Raw genomic sequence first — 21,441 nt, 5'->3', positions numbered from 1 at the left:
CGACTGTGTAACATCATCTCTGTATATGCAGACTGTGTAATGAGGTTTGAAGAGATAATTGGATTTCAATGCAGCGTAGTGGGTTGGGGAAAATGTATGATCTGTGGGAATGATCTTGTGAACTTGACCTATTTATGATGCGTTTTCTGCAGGGTACCAGATGGCCCTCCTGATCTTACGAGAATACATTTTAAATTTCATAGGCTTTTGTTTTTCATTATTCCTCTGCTCTGATAGTAGTTTTGAGAAGTCGTTTGTTTTTCAATTAACCTATGGTTTTGGAAGAAAAGTAATACAAACTAATAAATGGTATAAATGATTATTCCATTAAATTTCTTTGCAAATGGTAAAGCTGAGGTCTGAACTGAAGTCTCATTTAGCCGTGTTGTTCACATGTATATGCTGGTAGTTGTAGAAGTTGCAGAAAATAATGGTTTAGATTATTATTAATTTCAAGTAGTTCATCAAGCTTTACAAACTTGCAAAATGATGAATTACCCCAATCTAAATATTATTTTTCATGTACAGAATAATTAATTAGTAATGCAGATACTGTAGCATTGCTTACTTTTGTTTCTTGAATGAATAAAGGAATTGTTGGACATTCTTCATTCATTGTTGGCTTTTTCAAAATACATGATCAGTGATATCTAGGGAGGATCAACAAGATAGAAACTTTATGGGACACCCAAACAATAATATCTCAGTATTCAGTGGAGGGCAGTTAGATCTTGATTATATTGAACTAATTCAGTTTGACAAAAGCAACAAAAGATAAAGTCAGATGATATTGAATGCAGTTAATGATTTGGTGATATGCTTATGTAATGAAAAGTTGAACATTTCATGGGAAGTTTATTAAAGGATTTATTTACTTTTCACGTCTTCAGTACACCTACTAGAGTTACAGAGGTGATTATTGTTGAAGAAGAATGACACATTATACAGACATAGTGTACTAACCACTTACAAACAAGAGAAAGTCTGCAGGTGTTGGAAATCCGAAATGACACATACAAAATATTGAAGAAAATTGGCCCAAAATGCTGACTGTACTTTTTTTCCCATAGATGCTGCCTGACCTGTTGAGTTCCTCCAGCATTTTGTGCATGGTACTAAGCATTTAATCTGATTTCTGATCTTTTGTGGGATGTGACCAGGTCTGAGTTTTTTGTTTGTGTTTTCTACATTTACTTGTTACTTTATCTTGCCATTGGTTAAATTAAAGTGAGTTGGTCAGTATTTCACCAAATTTCTTTTTGAAGTTTTAAACTACTAGGGCATTTGTATCTATTGTCTATGCTTTGGATGTTTTTCTAGAGTCAAAGAGCTACATTAATATTAGCTGGTTTGTGTCTTCTGTATTTTAGTTTCAAAACTGAATTGGGCAAATATAAAGGAGGGGGAGTGGAGTTTTACCCGCTAAATTTGTGAACAAACTAAGTAACTGAGTCTCGAGTGTATCAATAGAATGTTTCAACTGTATGTAAGTTACAAAGGGCACTTCTTTGGAAGGGGCATAAAAACATGGATAATATTGTATTTCCAATCTATGTCTCTTCATGCTTTCTCAGGGAAGTTACTTTCTAGTAGGTGCAGGTAGTCAGACATTGCAATAAGCAGCACCTGGGGCTCCCACAGGGGACTGTATTGGCTCCCTGCTGGTTTACCATGTATACCCTGGACTTTAGATATAATACTGAGTCATGTCATCTGCAGAAATTCTCTGATGACTCAGCAATAGTTGGGTGTATAAAAGGAGCATGGGAGAATGGATACAGGGTCCTGGTGGAGGACTTTGTCAAATTTGCAAGCTGCATCATCTGCCGCTCAGCATCAGTAAGACAAAGGAGATGGTGAAAAGAAAACAAAGGAGGACTAGGCCTACTGTGCTTCCTGTTACCATTGATGGTGAGGTCATGGATGTGGTGAGGATCTATGAGTACCTGGGCATGCACCTAGCTGACACACTTGAGTGGAGCACTAACACAGAGGCTATGTACAAGAAAGGCCACAGTCGCCTCTACGTCCTGAGGAGACTGAGGTCCTCTGGAGTATGCAGGTCTCTCCTTTACATGTTCCACCAGTCTGTTGTTGCCAGTACAATCTTCTCTGTGGTGATGTGCTGGGGAAATAGCGTCAAGACAGGTGATACCAACAGGCTCAGTAAACTGGCTCTGTTATAGGAGTCAAACTGGACACACTGGAGGCTGTGTTAGAACAATGGAAAATCCCAGCAATGCTGAACAATGTTTCTCACCCTCTGCGTGTGACCTTGGCTGAACAGAGGAACACTTTTAGTAATAGACTAAGACAACTGCACTGCTCCAAAGATCGATATATGAGGTCATTCTTACCCTTGGCCATTAGGCTGTATAATGAGTCAACCTATAGGCAGTGAAGTGACGACCCCCCCCCCCCGATAGAATGTTTGAGGTAACTTTTTTTAATTCTTTCTTTCTTCTCTTCTAATGTTTATATATTTGTATATCTGTGCATTTGTAATGCTACTGTGACACTGTACTTTCCTTTGGGATCAATAAAGTATCGAAAGCAATAGCAAGACAAGTCCCTTTCCTCCCTCCCACTGACAGTCCTCCACCCTATGACAGTCTGGCTCCGGGCATCCAGTGGACTTGCGCACTGGGGCCACTGCCATTGGGGCTCAATTTACAGGCGTCCAATTGATCTTTGGACTTTGATCTTCAGTTTCGACTCCAGCACTTGCTGATGACAGGAAGAACTCTGGACTCGCCAATTCACATACCTAAGGGGTACCTGGTCCTTGTGCTTCCTGTCCACACAGGCCTCCGGTCCCGGGACCTGCTGACCTACCACTCTATCAGCCCTCATCCCCACCGGTCTGGTCCACAGTACTTTCTGGCCCAATATCCATCTATGTTTAAGTTCAAGTTCAATTCATTGTCGTTCAACCATGCACATGTATAATCACCTAACAAAACAATGTTCCTCGGGTCCAAGATGCAGAGCACAGTACATATAACACACACATAAAATAATACCACTCATAAATTAACAAATAATATGCATTTATGGCACAGGTTTTAAAAAGTAAACAGTATAATGTTACTAGTGTTTCATACATAGTGAGATCTGGGTGGGGGCAGGGAGTTCAGAAGCCTTATGGCTGGGGGGCGGCGGGGTGGGGTTAGGAAGCTGTTTCCCATCCTTGCAGTTCTTGGCCTAATGCTACTGTCCTTCCTGCCTGATGGTAGGGGTCAAAGATTGTTGGACAGATAGGGGACCTCAATGATTGTTGTAGGGACTTGCGGTCAGATGCCTTTGTCTGGAATGGGAAATCGAGGCACTGATGCAGCTGAACAGGTCACTCTCGATAGTGCGGCTGTAAAAATTGGTTAAAGTGGCGGCGGTTAAAATGAGGGAGAGAGAAGCCTCACTTACCTCAGTCTCCTCAGGAAGTGGCAATGCTGCTGTGCTTTCTTGACCAAAGAGGTGGTGTTGAGTGACCAGGAGAGATTGTCTGTTATGTGCACTCCCAGAAACTTGCTGCTCCTAACTGGTAGTCAGCCCTGCACCTTTCTGAAGTCTACAATCATCTCTTTGGTCTTATTCATGTTGATGCTCGCAACATTCTACCGGCTGTTCTATATCCTCTCTGTGTGGCATCATCAATGAACTGGATCTAGCAGTGTAGTCATGTGCCAGCAGCGTGAAACACGTAGGCCTGGGGAACACTGGGGAAGGTAGAGGTTATGTTAACATAACATAACTAGAGATGTTTCTGCCAACATGTCCTTTGTCACACATCCATGTTGCAGTGCTTTGATTGTGGAGTGGAAGCCTAGTCTCCAACCTGACCTCTAAATCCTCTACATCCCTGTCTCTAAGCCCTAACCTGACCACTAATTCCTCTCTCTGTTCCCAAAATCATCTTGATGAACATCTTAAAAAAAAAACTAATTCTGCCCACAACCTTAACCGAGACTGCAGTTTGGTGCCATTACGACTGAAGTTGATGAAAATGTTGGGGAAATAACAAATGATATGAATTATTAATATAGGATTTTGTAAACGAGTGATTTGCAGGTCAGCGTAGACTGGGTGGGCCAAACACCTGTTTCTATGCCATACCACTCTGACTGTTGTGTATTCATGCAATTAGCAATAATACTGTGCCTATAAAAAGTATTCTCTCCCCCCCCCCCCCCCCCACCCCCGGAAGTTTTCGTGTTTTATTGTTTTAAAGCATTGAATCACGGTGGAATTAATTTGGCTTTTTTGACATTGATTAACAGAAGAAGACTCATGTCAAAGTGAAAACAGATCTCTACAGAGTGATCTAAATTAATTACAAGTATAAAGTAATTATAAAACCTACAGCACAATACAGGCTCTTCAGCTCACAAAGATTGATTGCATAAGTACTGAATATCCCTTGTAGTACAGTTAAGTCAATCATCAAAAAATTGAAAGAATATGGCACAGCTCTTAATCTGCCTGGAGCAGGCAATCCTCAAAAACTGAGTGACCACGCAAGAAGGGGACTAGTGAGAGAGCCCACCAAAAGACCTATGACAACTCTGGAGGAGTTGCAAGTTTCAGTGGCTGAGATGGGAGAGACTGCGCATACAACAACTGTTGCCCGGGTGGTTCACCAGTCAGATCGTGGCTGTTCACTCACGGTCCCCATGCAATCTGACAGAGCTTGAGCAAGATTGTAAAGAAGAATGGGGAAAAATTGAAGTGCCCAGATGTGCAAAGCTGATAGAGACCTATCTACACAGACTGAAGGCTGTAATTGCTGCCAAAGGTGCATCTACTAAACACTGATTTGAATGGGGTGGGAGAGTGGCAAAGAGAGAGCCTTTGTTGAAAAAGAACTCTAATGAAATCTCAGCCAGAGTTTGTCAGAAGGCATGTGGGAGACTCTGAAGTCAGCTTGAAGAAGGGTCTCTGGTCTGATGAAACCAAAATTGAGTTTTTTAACCATTGGACTAAACGTTATGTTTGGTGTAAGCATCAAAAACACACCATCCCTACCATGAAGCATGGTGTAGGCTACATCATTCTGTGGGAATGCTTCACTGGAGCAGGCCCTGGAAGGCTTGTGAAGGTTGAGGGTAAAATGAATACAACAAAATACAGGGAAATCCTGGAGGAAAACCTGATCCAATCTTCAGGAGAACTGTGACTTGGGAGAAGATTTGTTTTCCAACAAATGACCCAAGCATAAAGCCAAAGCTACACAGGAATGCCTTAAAAACAACAAAGTTAATCTCCTGGAGTAGCTAAGTCAGAGTCTCAACTCCAATCTAATTGAGAATTTGTGGCTGGACTTGAAAAGGGCTGTTAATTCATGATCCCCATGCAACCTAACAGAGCATGAGCAGTTTTGTAAAGAAGATTGGGGAAAAATTGCAGTGTCCAGATTTACAAAGCTGATAGAGATCTATCCACACAGACTGAAAGCTGTAATTGTTGCCAAAGGTGCAGCTACTAAATACTGACTTGATGGTGGTAAGTAATTATGCAATCAATTATTTTGTGTTTAATAATGGTAATACATTTAGACCAAGTTGTAGAAGTTTGTTTTCACTTTGACACAAAAGAGTCTTTTTTTGTTGATCGGTGTCAAAATTAAATCCACTGTGATTCAATGTTGTAAAACAATAAAACATGAAAACTTCCAAGGGGGTTGAGTACTTTTTATAGGCACTTGGATGATGCAAGAAAAATGTATGGATAGAAGGCTGGCCTCTTAAACTGTTGGAAACTTGACAGAAATATTGCCTCTACTCATGCTGTTCCATCCTTTCTATTGAAAAGAACGAAACTTCTGGCACAAGAATTTGGACATTTTCTGATGCTTGGAAGGACTTACCACAGTTTATTGCTGCTACCAGATGAGTAGATATGAATGGTGATAAATCTTGTATGAAGATCATGTTTGAGAAAACAGTTACTTGATCCCTTTCTAAAGGAAATACTGTATGGATGATAATCGCAGGCCTGTAGGGATGCATATTAATCAGTGTGATGGGTTTAAATTACTCAGGCGGAACTGCTCTTGAGTTCATCAATAAAGCCAATTTAGTTATCCTCTAATTATCATGAAAATGTCCAAATGATTGGCTTTGCTGTAAACAAATCTTCATTGGAAGTGAAAAAAATCCTGTATTGTAAAAGATAATGCCCAACACCAAGGGAGTATTCCAATAAACATGAACAATTTTCACTCTAAAAATCATTACAAATGTTGAACCATGTGGAATGAAGTACAAGTCAATTTTTAAACCTTTACTACAACATAATTACTGCCACATTACCATCTCCTTCCCAAATAACTAATTTATATAATAGAAACTTGGAAAAAATATATCGTATTGTTATAATATTTTAAGGTTTCTGCTTTTCTACCTCGAGCACTTAACCGAGAGATTTATTCCTTTTTTTATTAAGTGTTAAAAGTATAATTTGTTTTTTCACTTCTGGTTTGCTGTAGAAGGAACTTTTTAGCTACCACACTTGGCAGTTTGATGGCATCTTTGTTATTGGATATCTATATTCCTCTGGATGTGGCATTGGATTGTAAATTGCTTGGAGAAGGGAAAATTCCACCAAGGAAGCTGCCTTATCTTTGTAAACAGATATATTTGATCAGAAGTGATTTCCAACCTACCAAGCCAATCTGATTGCAACTGCTGTACAGGAGTGAGATATGCCAACTATTGGAGTGGTGCCGCAGCAACAACCTGGCACTTAACGTCAATAAGACAAAAGAGCTGATTGTGGACTTCAGGAAGGGTAAGACGAAAGAACACATACCAATCTTCATAGAGGGATCAGAAATTAAGAGAGTGAGCAGTTTCAAGTTCCTGGGTGTCAAGATCTCTGAGGATTTAACCTGGTCCCAACATATTGATGTAGTTATAAAGAAGGCAAGACAGTGGCTATACTTCATTAGGAGTTTGAAGAGATTTGGCATGTCAACAAATACACTGAAAACTTCTATAGATGTACTGTGGAGACCATTCTGACAGGCTGCATCACTGTCTGACATGGAGAGGCTACTGTACAGGACCAAAAGATGCTGCAGAGGGTTGTAAATCTAGTCAGCTCCTTCTTGGGTACTAGCCTACAAAGTACCCAGGACATCTTTAGGGAGCGGTGTCTCAGAAAGACAGCGTCCATTATCAAGGACTCCAGCACCCAGGGCATGCCCTTTTCTCGCTGTTACTATCAGGTAGGAGATACAGAAGCCTAAAGACACACACTCAGCGATTCAGAAACAGCTTCTTCCCCTCTGTCATCCGATTCCTAATTGGACATTGAACCCTTGGACACTACCTCACTTTTTTAATATACAGTATTTCTGTATTTGCAGATTTTCAATCTATTCAATATGCATATACTGCAATTGAATTATTTGATTAGTTATTATTATTTTATTTATTTATTCTCTTCTATATTATATATTGCATTGAACTGCTGCTGCTAAGTTAACATGCTGGTGATAATAAACCTGATTCTGATTCTGTCCTCTGGTTCCTATGCTCACCTGCTTTACTTACCGGGCTCCAGCGCTGGTAGCCTTTGTGCTCCTGCCTAACTCCCTGCCATTTAATAAGATCAGGCTAATTTGATTGTAATCTTGATCACATTTGCTAATCCACCTGCACTAAGATTTCAAGTTGAAGTTTAATTGTCATTCAACCACACACAGCAACATGAAAGAGTGTTCCTCTTGGGTCAAGGTGCAAAACGCAGATCCAGCAGTCACACGCAGCACATATAGATCATATAATTATAAAGAAAACATACAGAAACAAAAAATATGTAGGTCAAGTCTGTGAATACATGGCCTGTAGATTGATGGTGCACGGATGTTGTCCTGGAGCCACGTTTCTACAAGAACAAGCAGATCCTTGTATCGTGCAGTAGAGCTGCAGATGATTGCAATCTAACTTGTCTCCCAGTGAGTGACACGGGGAGGGGGGTCCAGCCCCCAAACCAGTGGCATACAACCAGCTCTGGTGTCGTCTTCCTCGGCGGCTGCAACAGGGAACTCCAAGGTATGGTCTGAGGGACTGGTCTGCGCCGTGATTGAGACTACGCAACTCCCCTGCCATCAGTTTCGCCAATGAACCAGTGAATCAGAGTTGCAGTAATCTACTGTATACCAGGGTCTTGCAATCATTACAAAGGCTTCCCGGGCATTCCCTTGCACTGTTTGTTGGAGCACTAACCACCATGACGCAGCACCTTATTCCCTGGGTGGCTGAAGCAGGCACAACCCAGCTCCACCACTATCCCAACAATCACCAGTGGGGTAGACTTGTAGTACCTGATGTTCTTGATGACCTTTCCCTGCTTATCAAGAGTTCAATCCTGCCTTCCACTGCCCTCTAACAGAATAAAACTTACTTTGAAGTGGGCAATCTTGTACTTTTTAAACAGTGACCCTTACTTCAGTATTTCCCCATGAGAGGAAACATCTTAAAATTCACCCTGTAAATGCTCCTTGGGATCTTATAGCTTTAATCAAGTCCCAATGTGCTGGCTATCTTTAATAGCACATTTTTCCAAAATTTTTTGAATCCATTTTTCTGGGCATTATGCTGTACTAATTTAGATTGTTGATTTAAAATGAAGGCCTCTTTTTGGAGTTATTTCTGATTATCTTGAGGATGGGAATAGCGTCTGAGCCACAGGTTGTGTTGTCAAGATGTATCATGAGTGGAACGGGCTGTTGCCTGACATGCAGTTGTTGGCTTGTGGAAATCGTGCGGAAGTCTGTTCTTTCTGTAGGAGAGGGACCCATTGTTTCTGGGTCACCATAAGTAAGATTTTGTGTATCCAAGGGAACTTTTTAGAGCAGCCTCCTTAGTCTCCAAATTGACCCCCACTAACTTGATTGTGGCAACTTTGTGTTCTGCTCAGATTGTAACAGCTTTATGTTTTCAAATGCTTCATCAGACTCAAGCTTATAACTAATCATAAGGTGATGGAGCAAGATGGTTTTCAGCACATTATCTTGCTGTCCATCCACAGCATTTTCTGTCTGACTGGCTGCAGTTTCAGATAAGAAACTATTATGCTTGCATCAGTCATACTCCACAAGCCTCCTCCAAACATTGCACCCCTGACCAGAGGAAAAGTGTGAAAATTAAGGTCAGACTAGTATAGACCTAGTGCTTGGGATTCCGCACAAGAGGGTAATTCCAACTGTATGTTCAGAGTGACTAGATGCTTCATCACTGATAATTTAGTACACCCACATATCATCCTTTTGTTGGTTTCCTTTTTGTTCTTGCATCATAAGGTTTATGAAGACAATAGACATGTCCAGTAAAATTAGGGAATTGCAGTCTTCTGTTTTGTGAGATAAAGTATTTTATTTTTCAGAAAGCATCTGGGCGAACCCCATTAAATTTTGCGGGGAATCTTAACTTAAAGAAAAATTGCAAGATTGTGGTACTTGCAATGAATCAGAAGTGATTGTTCTTTATAATTTTGCAATACCTGTTATGTAGAATTGGTTGAGAAACACTTGTGTATTTATGAAGCCTTCAGATCAAAGATCAGGTATGACTCTTTTGTATTTATGCATGTGGATAATTATTTCTTTAACGTGTAATTTTCAAAGACTAAAAAGTCACATTTTGACTTCTCAGTCAAAAACTTAGAAAAGAAAAGTCATCTACATGAAATCCAGAAAAGTTACTGCTGTCCAATATTGGCCTTTATCTCTTGACTATCCCGTGGATAACTGTGCGATCAAATCTGTTGAGCAATGTAAGAATGTCTATTGCAAATTGTGATGAACACTGATTTACTTAAATCATCAGGTACCTCCCCATGATCATAGATTTCATTTGCTATTTCTGTTATTTTCTCTATTTCAAAATCTTCTAAGACCAATATCATTTCAGCAGTGATGTTGTCTGGACCAGTTGCTCTGTTATGTTTTGTTTTATTTATGGGTGCACAAGTTTCTGATTTTAGAATGCTAGGTCCTTCAAGATTCTTCTTTATGTTTGGTTTTTCTTCTCTTTGGTCTTCAAAAAGTTCTTTTATATATTCTGTCCATCTGTTTAGGATTTCCTCTTTGCTCATAATTAAGCTGCCATCTTTTGCCTTGATGCATCCACTTGCTGAGCAAGGTATTTTCCCATTAATTCTTTAATCTTATTGTGCATCAACTTTGTTCCAGGCTTATGGGTTTGTAGCATTTCTCACTTAGCCATCTGTCTTTAGCTTCTCTGCATTTTCTTTTTATTGTCTTAACAAGTTGTTTGTATTCTTTGCTGTCTCTTGGTTTATTGGTCTACCTATGTTTCATCGACTATACAAAAGCTTTTGACACTATCAGACACCAAGATCTTCTGGAAATACTTCAAGATCTTGACATCGATGGGAAAGATATACGTTTCTTAAGAAACTTATACTGGGACCAGACAGCATCCATCAAAATAGAGGGAGAAGTGAGTGAGTATGTGAATATCATGAGAGGAGTCAGGCAAGGTTGTGTCTTTTTGCCAGACCTATTCAATCTGTATAGTGAAAATATCTTGAGAAATATCAAAGACATCAAAGAATTCACAATTGGAGGCCATAATATAAGTAACATCAGATATGCTGGTGACATCGTACTAATAGCTGACTCAGAAACAAAACTTCAAGAACTACTCACTATAGTGGCAGCAGAAAGTAATCGCAGAGACCTCTCAATCAACACCAAAAAGACAGAAAGCAGGTCATCTCCAGAAAGACAAACATCTGTGTGATCAAGATCGGAAATACAAACACCAAACAAGTCAACAGGTTCAAATATCTTGGCAGTCTAATAACAAGTGATGGCAGGTGTGACACAGATATCAAATACAGAATAGCAATGGCGAAAGAAGCTTTCCAAAAAATGAAGATCGTATTAACAGACAGAAAGATGAGCACGTACACTAAAAACAGAATACTGCAGTGCTACATTTATTCTATCCTGACTTATAGAAGTGAATGCCGGGCCATTTCCCCAGCAATGGAAAAAAGACTAGAAGCAGCTGAATAATGGTTCTACAGGAGAATGTTAAAAATATCATAGACCACACACGCATCAAATGAAAAAGTTCTCAGAAGAGCCCAAGCAGTTCGATCACTCATACCAACAATAAGAGAAAGACAACTCATTCCTAGGACACATCATGTGGAAAAATGAACTAGAAAAACTCATACTCTCTGGAAAGATGGAGGGTAGCAAACCTAGAGGAAGACCTCGGTTTATGTACATCAAAAGCATAGCCAGGTGGCTACACGTCGAGGAAATGGAAGTCATCCAAAGAATGAGGGATAGATCTATATGGAAAACAATGGTCACTGATGTCCGCATCGGATATAGTACCTAGGCAGACATTGCAAATTGGCAAATACCTAAAGAGATTCCGGTATTTGTTTTTTTTTAAGCAGAACCATCATTATGCCAGTCATTACCCATGATGTTCGCTCCAGTTTCAGATGTCTGAACATTCTTGAATCAGAATGCTGTTTCAATTCTTCACATTTCCCGGTCTTGCAACTTGATAAGGTGTGGACTAGATGGCGAGAAAATTCAAAAATCAGAGATGCAGGATTCCCTAAAGGTTAACTGGCAGGATGAGGCGGTGGTGAGGAAGTCAAATGCAATGTTGTTCTTCATTTCAAGAGGACTAGAATACAAAAGCAAGAATGTAATGCTGAGCCTTTATAAGGCATTGGTCAGACTGCACTTGGTGCATTGTGAGCATTTTTGGGACCCTTATCTGAGAAAAGATGTGCTGGCATTGGAGAGGGTCCAGAAGAGGATCACAATAATGTTCCCAAGAATGAAAGTGTTAACCAGGAGGAGCATTTGATGATTCTGGGCCTAAACTTACTGGAGTTTAGAAGAATGCAGGAGGATCTCATTGAATACTGAAAGGCCTCGACAGAGTGGATGTGGAGAGGATGTTTTCTATAGTGGGGAGTGTATAGGACCAGAGGGCACAGCCTCAGAGCATGGGATCCCAACTTAATGCTTAATAGTATTGGTCTATGCAATAAAAATGGTTGGGAATCCCTGCAGTAGAGGGATAACCATTTCGAACAGAGATGAGGAAGAAATTCTTTAGCCTGGGGATGGTGAATCCATGGAATTCATTGCGACAGACAGCTATGCAGGCCAAGTTATTGGGTATATTTAAGGTGGAGGTTACAGCCCTGATTAATCATGAACCTATCAAAGGTTGTAGGGAGAAGGCAGGAGATTGGGGTTGAGAGGGATAATAAATCAGCCATGATAGAATTGCAGTGCAGACTTGATGGCCCAACTGGCCTATTCCTGCCCCCATATCTTATGGTCTAACTTTGCAAAACATTCACTATGCTGCATTTGAAGCACTGTGTACATTTCCTGTTGCCATTCTGTAGGAATTAGATATGGTTGCGCTGGCGGGAGTGCAGAGGAGATTCACCAAGATGTATGGATTGGCTGATCTTAATTATTGGGAGAGATTGAATAGGCCAGGCTTGTTTTCCTTGGGAGGCTGAGGGTTGAGCTGGAAGAGGTTATATAAAATTATAAGAGGCATCAGTGAAATAGATTGTTAGAATTCTTTTTCAGTGGTGTGGGCATCAAAAAAAAAACAAGATGGGATTGGTTTAACATGAGAGGAAGGAGTTTTAAAAGGGATCTGTAGAGAGAGGTTTTTTTTGCAGACACCAGTAAATATGGAAATACTGCAGTTGCCATGGGGAAATACTGGAATTGGATACAGAATCTACATTTAATAGGCATTTAGACAAACACTTCCAGACACAGACCTGATGTGGGCATATGTTGTTAATATAGAAGGGAAACAGGTTGGCATGGACTTGGTGGGTCAAAGAGTTCATTCCTGGAGTATGATTCTATAATTATGAGAGATATAGGTAGGATAGGGAATGGAACTGTTCCCACCAAGCAGTATAATATGAGGTGAGAGGTGGGAGATTTTAAAGTGAATTTGAAGAAGTATATTTTTACAGAGGTGATTGGTATCTCAAGATTACTTGTGAGAATGGCAGAGGCAAATACTCCCAACAATTTTAAATTGTTTTTAGATGAGTATTGATATTTTGTGTGGAAGGTTATGGACTTACTCCTGAGAAGTGCATATTTGATAAACAGGTGAATAACAGACTACCAAGAGTAGGGAGCAATGCAGGATTAATTTACAGTCAATTTTCCATGAACTTGGGGAAAAGGCTCAAGGGTTCAATGTGCCTAATCATGCTCCTAATTCATATGATCATCATCCTCTTAAAGCAGTAAGTTGAATCCCATAGAAAAATTTCATGAGTCAGTAAAAGGTAATGTAAAAAAGTAAAATCAGCTGTTATAGTGCAGTTTTCTGTTCTAATGCATAACAGCAATGACATTGGTTATTTATATAATATCTGTAAGTACAATGACTCTACCCACAATATATTCGTAAAATTATATACAGTGATGCATACTGATGCATTTTTTGATTTGAGATATGAGATATCTTACATTATTGAGACATGTACTGTGTAAATTATTGTGTGACTTTTTACTCAATTTTTAAAAATATCAATGTGGAAGTGAAATTTCTAGTCTTGGATTTTAAATAATAACACAAAGATATGTGGCAATATTGAACCTCTCATCAGTGTTTCTCCTGATGGAAAGCATGATATGTAGTTTTCTGGGTTTCTTTTCCATTGAGCCACTCAATTTACAATTATATTTATTTTAATATAGAGCAATATCTGTAACTATGCATGTACAAATCAGAAGTAAAAAGTTTTTATATCTTCACTGTTATATTTTGATCAGTCAAAATCCACAAATTTGAATCAATGCAGACAAGATAGCTGAAACTTTAAAAAATGGTTAGAATTGGTACTTGGAAGTAGTGAGGACACAAGTTTGAGTTATCTCACTCGGAAATAAGAACAATTTTAACTCAGTGACATGCTTTGTGTTAACTACAAGACACTGCCGTGAATGTTAAAGTATGAAATAAAGGAATTCAAATCTTCTGAAAATGCATTGTTTTCCTCGTGTCCCATTGCTGCTCTTTTCCTCTTGGGGCTAGGTAGTGAAACAATTGTCCTTGAGACGAGCTCTTTGTTATCATACCAAGTACTTCATACACAGGGATTTTTTTGTCTCAATTTTTTGCCAACTGAGCATTTTCAAAGGGAGGTACATGTGAATAGCCTTGTATTGTTGCTGTCTAAAGGAAGATAAAAATGCCATAACTGAGGTGAACTACTTGAAAGAAATATGTTTTGAATGGTACTGTAGATGTTAAGAATTTTAAACTCAAACTTAGCTGCAGATTGCATTTTGTTCAAACTCTGTAATAATGTAAATTAATCTTGCTCTAAACTTCAGTGCATTCAAATGCTTTCATTATTCTCCAAGTGGATGAATGTTCACATTTGTACACAGTTCTTCTTTTAAGAGCACTTTTATCATTGAAGTAAAAAGATTGCAGATACTGGAATTCCAAAGCTAAAGACAGAAATTACCTGAAACATTGACTCTGCTTCTCTCTCCCTCAGTGCTTCCAGGCCTGATGAGTATTTCTGGCATTTCCTGTTATTACTTTTTCATTAACTTAGTCTTATCCTTTCTTTGCTTAATAAGCTCTTCTCGGGCTTCCAGTTAGGTATAAGTATTGATTTTAACCGAAGCTTCCATGACAAACTCTGCCATCTTCATCAGGGGTGATGCCTGAACACATTTAGTCCAGTGGTATTTATGCCCCCGTCGTCCACCCCTCCTGATTAGTTAGTCCTCATCCGATCAGGTTTCCGCTGTCCCACCTTCTTTACAATTGGATTCCAGTTCTTACTTAGAGCGAGACCTTCGTCTTTGGTAAAGTTCATTTCCTCTAGCTTTAGTTCAATGGCTTCCTTCACTAGGCAGTCCCAAAAGCCTTTGACACAGCGCAGTAGTTTTGTGCCATCAAGGCGATCATATGGCCAGTGGATCAGTCTTCACTGTGGAAGTTGCTCGCAGTATGGTGGAAGTTCCAGGGGTCATAAGTCATGATCTGTATGAAGTTACCATAACTAGAGAGAAGGTTCTTGGAAAACTGAAAGGTCTGAAGGTAGATAAGTCACCTGGACCAGATGGTCTACATTCCAGGGATCTGAAGAGATTGTGGAAGGATTTGTAATGATCTTTCAAGAATCACTAGATTCAGTAATGTTTTTAAAAGATTGGAAAATTGTCACTCCACTTTTCAAGAAGGCAGAGCGACAGAAGAAAGGAAACTTTAGTTAGTTTGACCTCATGGTTGAGAAGGTGTGGGAGTCGATTATTAAGGATGAGGTCCATACTTAAATACGAATTAGATTTCGAAGTAACTGCTATAGTCTTCTTAGCTACTGCCAATGCAATTTTTATAAATTTTATAAATTATGGATTGTTGGAATAATGAAATGGCTAGTTCTATTCCACTCGAAAAAATTACTTATAATTTAAGAGATAAATATGTAACATTTTTTAATATTTGGCACCCTTATTTACAAAAGATAGGATGGCATATTTAAGTGCTCCGATAAAGATCTTGGTCCCTTGGGGAAAGTAGCGAATAATTATACCAAATTTATTTTGAATCCCATGGAGCATGTGGAAACCTTCCAATACCCAGGCGGTTCTTCTTTTTTTTTCTCTTTTCTTCTTCTTTTTAGGTAGGACTATATATGGGGGGGGGGGGAGGGTAGATTTTATCTTTATCTTTTCATGTATTCTTTTTGAAAACTCAATAAAAATTATATTACCAAAAAAAAGGATGAGGTCTCAGCGTACTTGGAGGCACAAGATAAAATAGGCCGTAGTCAGCATGGTTTCCTCAAGGGAAAACCTTACTTGACAAATCTGATGGAATTCTTTGAAGAAATATCAGGCAGGATAGACAGAGGAGAATCAGTTAGTGTTGTGCACTTGAGTTTTCAGGAATATGACAAGGTGCCACACATGAGGCTGCTGAACAAGCTACGAGTCCGTGGTATTACAGGAAAGATTCTGACATGGATAAAGCAGTGGCTGATAGGCAGGAGGAAAGGAGTGGGAATAAAGGGAATCTTTTCTGGTGGCAGCCAGTGACTAGTGTTCCACGGGGGTCTGTTGGGACTGATTCTTTTTAGATAGATACTTTATTGATCGCAAAGGAAATTACAGTGTTATAGTAGCATTACAAATGCACAGATATAAATATTAGAGAAGAGTAGAAAGAATAAAAAAAATAAGTTGCCACAAACAGTCTAACAGGAGCGGGTCATCACTTCAACTATACGTTGACTCATTATAGAGCCTAATGGCCGAGGGTAATAATGATCTCATATAGCTCTGTTTGTCTATTGCTAAGAACAGTTGTCTTAGTCTATTACTAAAAGTGTTCCTCTGTTCAGCCAAGGTGGCATGCAGAGGGTGAGAAACATTGTCCAGAATTGCCAGGATTTTCCATAGGGTCCTTTGTTCTCCCACAGCCCTCCAGTGTGTCCAGTTATGATTTGTATAACAGAGCCAGCCTTTCTAATTAGTTTATTGAGCCTGTTGGATGTTTACATTATGTGCCAATAATTTGGATGATGGAATTGAAGACTTTTTTGCAAAGTTTGCAGACAATATGAAAATAGGTAGAGAGGCAAGCAGTTTTGAGGAAGTAGAGAGACTATAGAAGGTTTTCGATGGATTAGGAGAATGGGCAAAGAAATGAAAGATGGAACTCGGTGCCGGGACGTGTATGGTCACGCACTTTGGTAGAAGAAATAAATGGGTTGACTGTTCTCTAAATGGAGAAAAAATGCAAATAACTGAGGTGCAAAGGGACTTGAGAGTCCTTGTGCAGGATTCCCTGAAGCTTAATTTGCAGGTTGAGTCTGTGGTGAGGAAGGCAAATGCAATGTTAGCATTCATTTCAAGAGGATTAGAATATAAAAGCAATGTTGTAATGTTGAAACTTTATAAGGAACTGGTGGGGCCTCACTTGGAGTATTGTGAGCAGTTTTCTGCCTCTTATTTTTGAAAGGATGTGGTAAAACTGGAGAGTGTTCAAATAAGGTCCTCGAAAGTGATTCCAGGATGGAATGGCTTATCATGTGAGAACATTTGATTACTCTGGGGCAGTATTCACAGGAATTGAGAAAATGAAGAATGACCTCATTGAAACCTATTGAATGGTGAAAAGCCTTGATAGAGTGGATGCGGAGAGGACATTTCCTGTGGTGGGAGAGTGTAAGACCAGAGGACACAGCCTCAAAATAGAGAGGCATCGTTTTAGACTGGAGATGAGAAATTTCTTTAGCAAGAGGGTGGTGAATCTATGGAATTTGGTATCACAGGCAACATGTGGAGGTCAAATCTTTATGCATATTTAAGGCAGAGGTTGATTGGTCACTGCATGAAGGAATATGGAGAGAAGGCAAGAGATTGTGGCTGCAAGGAAAATTGGATCAGCCATGCTGAAATATTGGAGCAAATTCAATGGGCCAAATGGATTAATTCTACTCCTATATCTTATGGCCTATGGTGTTATTACACCGAGTCATACGTGGGCCCATCACTAATAGTAAAAATAAAACTGAAAACACGTTATTGCTACCTCCTTGTTTTTCTTTCGATTAGTTTTATGTTTTGGAGTTACAAAACATAGCGTTATCAGAGTACAAAGCAATATGTTCATATTGCAGAACCTTGCATTTGCTTTGGTACATATAATTTGGATGTGATGTGAGGTTGTAAACTAAATGCTAATTTTTTTGTTTCATGAGTTTTATATATTTGGTTTAAGAAACATTTGTTTTGTATATTATGAATGCATGAAGCTTGCCACAAAATGCTTTGAAATTATAACATGCTACAGTATTTGCAATATAGTGGAAATGTTTATTGGTTGCTTTAATTTGCATTACTTGTATGCTCAACTTAAGTGTTCACCTTCATTAATAGCAATTATAGGCCAAACATCTATTTGTTTTCACGTAAAGGGGAATAAATAATTACCGTAGGTAATGACCTCAGAGAATAGTTTTAAGGCTGCTCTGTCTATGGTGGTTATTAAATCCACACACAGTAAGATTGGAAGCACTTTGGCTCTAACTGATGCATAAATAATTTCTTCAGGTAAACATATAGTACTGTGTGAACTAAAGCTACAGATTTATTTTCAACTAAGTTGGTAACTTGCAAAGAGAAACAAAATGATTCAGTAATTGCAGATACATGCAATTCACTTGAATTAGCTTTAAGAAAAACAGTTCCATAAAAGCTCCAATGCAACTGACTTCAATTTTCTGGATGATCGTGTATAGTGGCAAAATAAGCTCCCTTTTCTGTCCACTAAATCCTTTGTAATTAGAATTACTTTTTAAAAATGGTTTGTGACATTTTATTTTATCACTGAAGCACAGAGCAGATACCACTGATGACATGTGACACCCCACTTGCTTCTTCAGTGCTGCAATATCATAGAAACCATTAACAGCTTTCTTTCAATGGTTGTTAATTTCTTTTTCTTCTCTTGAACTTCTTTTGCTGTGAAATATAGTCGGGCTGAAATTATGAACCAAGCTACAGCAGCTTCAGAGATATGGAGAAATTAAAATGGATTGAGTAATATTGCGGGCTAAGTAGTTTACATATGTAAGTTCCAGGAGACTGCAATATTCAATCTGTGCAATGAGATCTATTAAATAGCTCCAAGCTCTCATTAGTATAGTAATCTTCTTTGTTAAGATAATTTCCTGAAATTACACTTGGAAAGGAGAAACCAGGGACTAAATCCAGAACTATTTCTGGTCCTTATCAATGGAATTGGTTTATTATTGTCACATTTACCAAGATACAGTGAAAAGCTTGTCTTGCACATTGTTCATACAGATCAAATCATTACACAGTGCATTGAGCTAGAACAAGGTGAAACAATAACAGTGTAATGGCTACAGAGAATGTGCAGGTAAATAATAATATGCTGTAAGATCATAATGAGATATGAACATAATATTGGTGCTGGTGACAAAATTTGCTGCACCTTTTAGTTCCCACTGCAGTTCAACAAATATGTAAAATTTGACAAATATGTAAGAAATATGCTTCAGTTTTACCATATAACTTTCCAATCAAGTGTTTTTCGATATGTTTTATAATGCAGTTTTACTTCATTATTTTGTAATTTCAACCACTAAATCCACCTTTGTGTTTATAACTTGGACAGTGCTGCATTATTGAAGCCTGTTTACGAAACTGGCATTTTCAGATAAGATTCTTTCTGGGGCAGCACAGTAGCGTAGCTGTTAGCATAATACTTTACAGGGACATTGGTGGGAAGATTGATGTTCAATTCCTGTTGCTACCTGTATGAAGTTTGTATGTTCCTCCGGTGACTGTGCAGGTTTCCTCTCATATGGGTTAGGGTTAGTAAGTTGTAGGCATGCTGTGTTGGCGACGATTGTAGGCTTCCCCCAGCATATCTTTGTTCTGTATTGGTCAGTGACGCAAATGATGTATTTTACTGTATGATTCAATGTTTTGATGTGCATATAACAAAGCTAATCTTTAAATCTTTAGAAAGGAAATGGTGTCAGATGGCTCATGACAGAAACTAGCATTGCTGTCAATCCAAACAAAATGCTGGGGGAACTCAGCAGGCCAGGCAGCATCGACGGAAAAGAGTGCAGTCGACATTTCGGGCCGAAACCCTTCGGCAGAACTGTAGAACTGGATGAAGGGTCTTGGCCCAAAATGTCGACTGTACTCTTTTCCATAGATGCTGCCTGGCCTGCTGAGTTCCTCCAGCATTTTGTGTGTGTTGCTAGGATTTCCAGCATCTGTATGTTTTACTTGTTTGCAGTCAATCCAGCTGTTTTTGTGAATGTAAGTGTGATTTACCTTATTGTACTTTTTACTGTTGTATCTCTAGGAAATGCTGTTTTTGAAAGTTTTGATGCAATCTTACTCCTATGTACACTGTAAGATCTGTTCCATCCACCTATTACACCCTGCTTAAAATTATTGAAGTCCAAGCTGTCTTTACAGTAACCTTCTTTGAGGATACATCTTTTTATTAAATGCTTTGATCTTGAGTAGTGTCGTTTTCATGGAATAATCTTACCACCCTCACTTGCCACCAATAGTCACGATGTCCAAACTTCACTTGCATAGTTGATCTCTGAGGTTTACATCACAGGCTTTTAGTCTCTCAGATTCCGCTTGAGGAGCCTCAGTGGCATCAAGGCCTCCAACAACACACTGGACAAGATCTGCTTCAGCTTCACATAGCAGTCAATGCTAAAGGGTCTTGGTCTCTTGTGTTCATAATCCTTTAAATTATTAACCTTCTTAAAAGCTTTGGCAGTCAGGAAAGCCCTTCCCCTGCTTTATCAGCAGTCAATGCTGAGAATTTTTACATCACTGACACTCAGCACTAAATTATTAAAAATGTAATTTTTATTTGATTAGTCACAAATATCATACAGCATCCTTAAAGTGTAAGTACATGAAAATTTGAAAAGTAAACAAAATATTTTTAAGAAAATACTTATTTGACTTTGTTTTCCCCCTCCCAAAAAAGTGTCTTCAACCCTCCTTGAAATTAATGCGATGAGATCATATCTAAATCTGGTGTAAGATCTAGGAACCAATTTTCCCAAGAGTAATGCTGGACAATTTCAGTGAGGTGGACATAACCCAGGACTCCAAGAGGAGCATCTTAACTCCCATTAGATTTGTTTAAGGTTTTCCAAGTGTGATTATGTGTACATGGAAATCTTGAGCTTCTTGGCATCTGCTGGTAGAATCTAGGCTAATGATGATTAGGATTTTGCACATTTGAAAAATGCTAATATAAACCTTGATCTTTCCATTTGCCAGCTCCTGTGATCTATGACACATCTTGTGGATTACTGTGAGCCGCTGCCTTGAATTTCTGCCATCTGTGGGCTGAAGTTACTCCAATAGTAGTATTAAGTAGGGAGCTGCAGGATTTCAACCCAATGATGTTATATTCCTAAGTTTGAAAGGTGTATGGGTTATTATGATTGGGTGCCTTTGTCACTTTTAAGTGGTACATGTTATAAATTTCGAAGCATTTAAAGTCTTGATAAATTGCTGCAGTGCATCTGGTAGATGATACATCTTCAATATGCTGATGGAGAAGAAGTGTGCATGTTGGTGTTGAATGAGAAGCAATCAAGTATGCTGTTCTATCCTGGTTTCCTTCTTGTTTCTCTTTAAGGTTATTAGAGCCGCACTCAGTTAAGCAAGTACAAAATATTCTCTCACGATTCTGACACCTTGGCTTGTGTCTCATAATTAATTGATAGTGCTTGTGAAGCCATAGAAGGTAGTCTCTTAACCGCAGTATCTTTGTTCATGGTCATTGGTAGAGTAGGTGGAGGAAATCATTGGTGCAATGCCATTAACTGCCCCAG

At 39.0% G+C, this 21,441-nt stretch overlaps 1 protein-coding gene across 10 annotated transcripts in view; it reads left to right on the top strand.

Moving 5' to 3' along the window:
• Window positions 1-21,441, top strand: part of LOC140194009 (kelch-like protein 29) — a 483,953-nt gene that overhangs the window by 131,825 nt on the left and 330,687 nt on the right. Inside the window, exon 1 of one of the 10 annotated variants that reach the window (XM_072251312.1) lies at window positions 19,804-19,885. The exons of the other annotated variants lie outside the window; for them this stretch is intronic. The gene's annotated coding sequence lies outside the window, so the exon portion shown is untranslated. Of the gene's footprint in view, window positions 1-19,803; window positions 19,886-21,441 lie in introns of those variants that run through there. 10 annotated transcript variants of the gene reach the window in all.

The sequence above is a fragment of the Mobula birostris genome, chromosome 2 (assembly GCF_030028105.1).
Source record: "Mobula birostris isolate sMobBir1 chromosome 2, sMobBir1.hap1, whole genome shotgun sequence".
In the NCBI taxonomy this organism is placed as follows: domain Eukaryota; kingdom Metazoa; phylum Chordata; class Chondrichthyes; order Myliobatiformes; family Myliobatidae; genus Mobula; species Mobula birostris.
The sequence above is the reverse complement of the archived record's forward strand: the minus strand, read 5'-3'. Positions and strand labels throughout refer to the sequence as shown.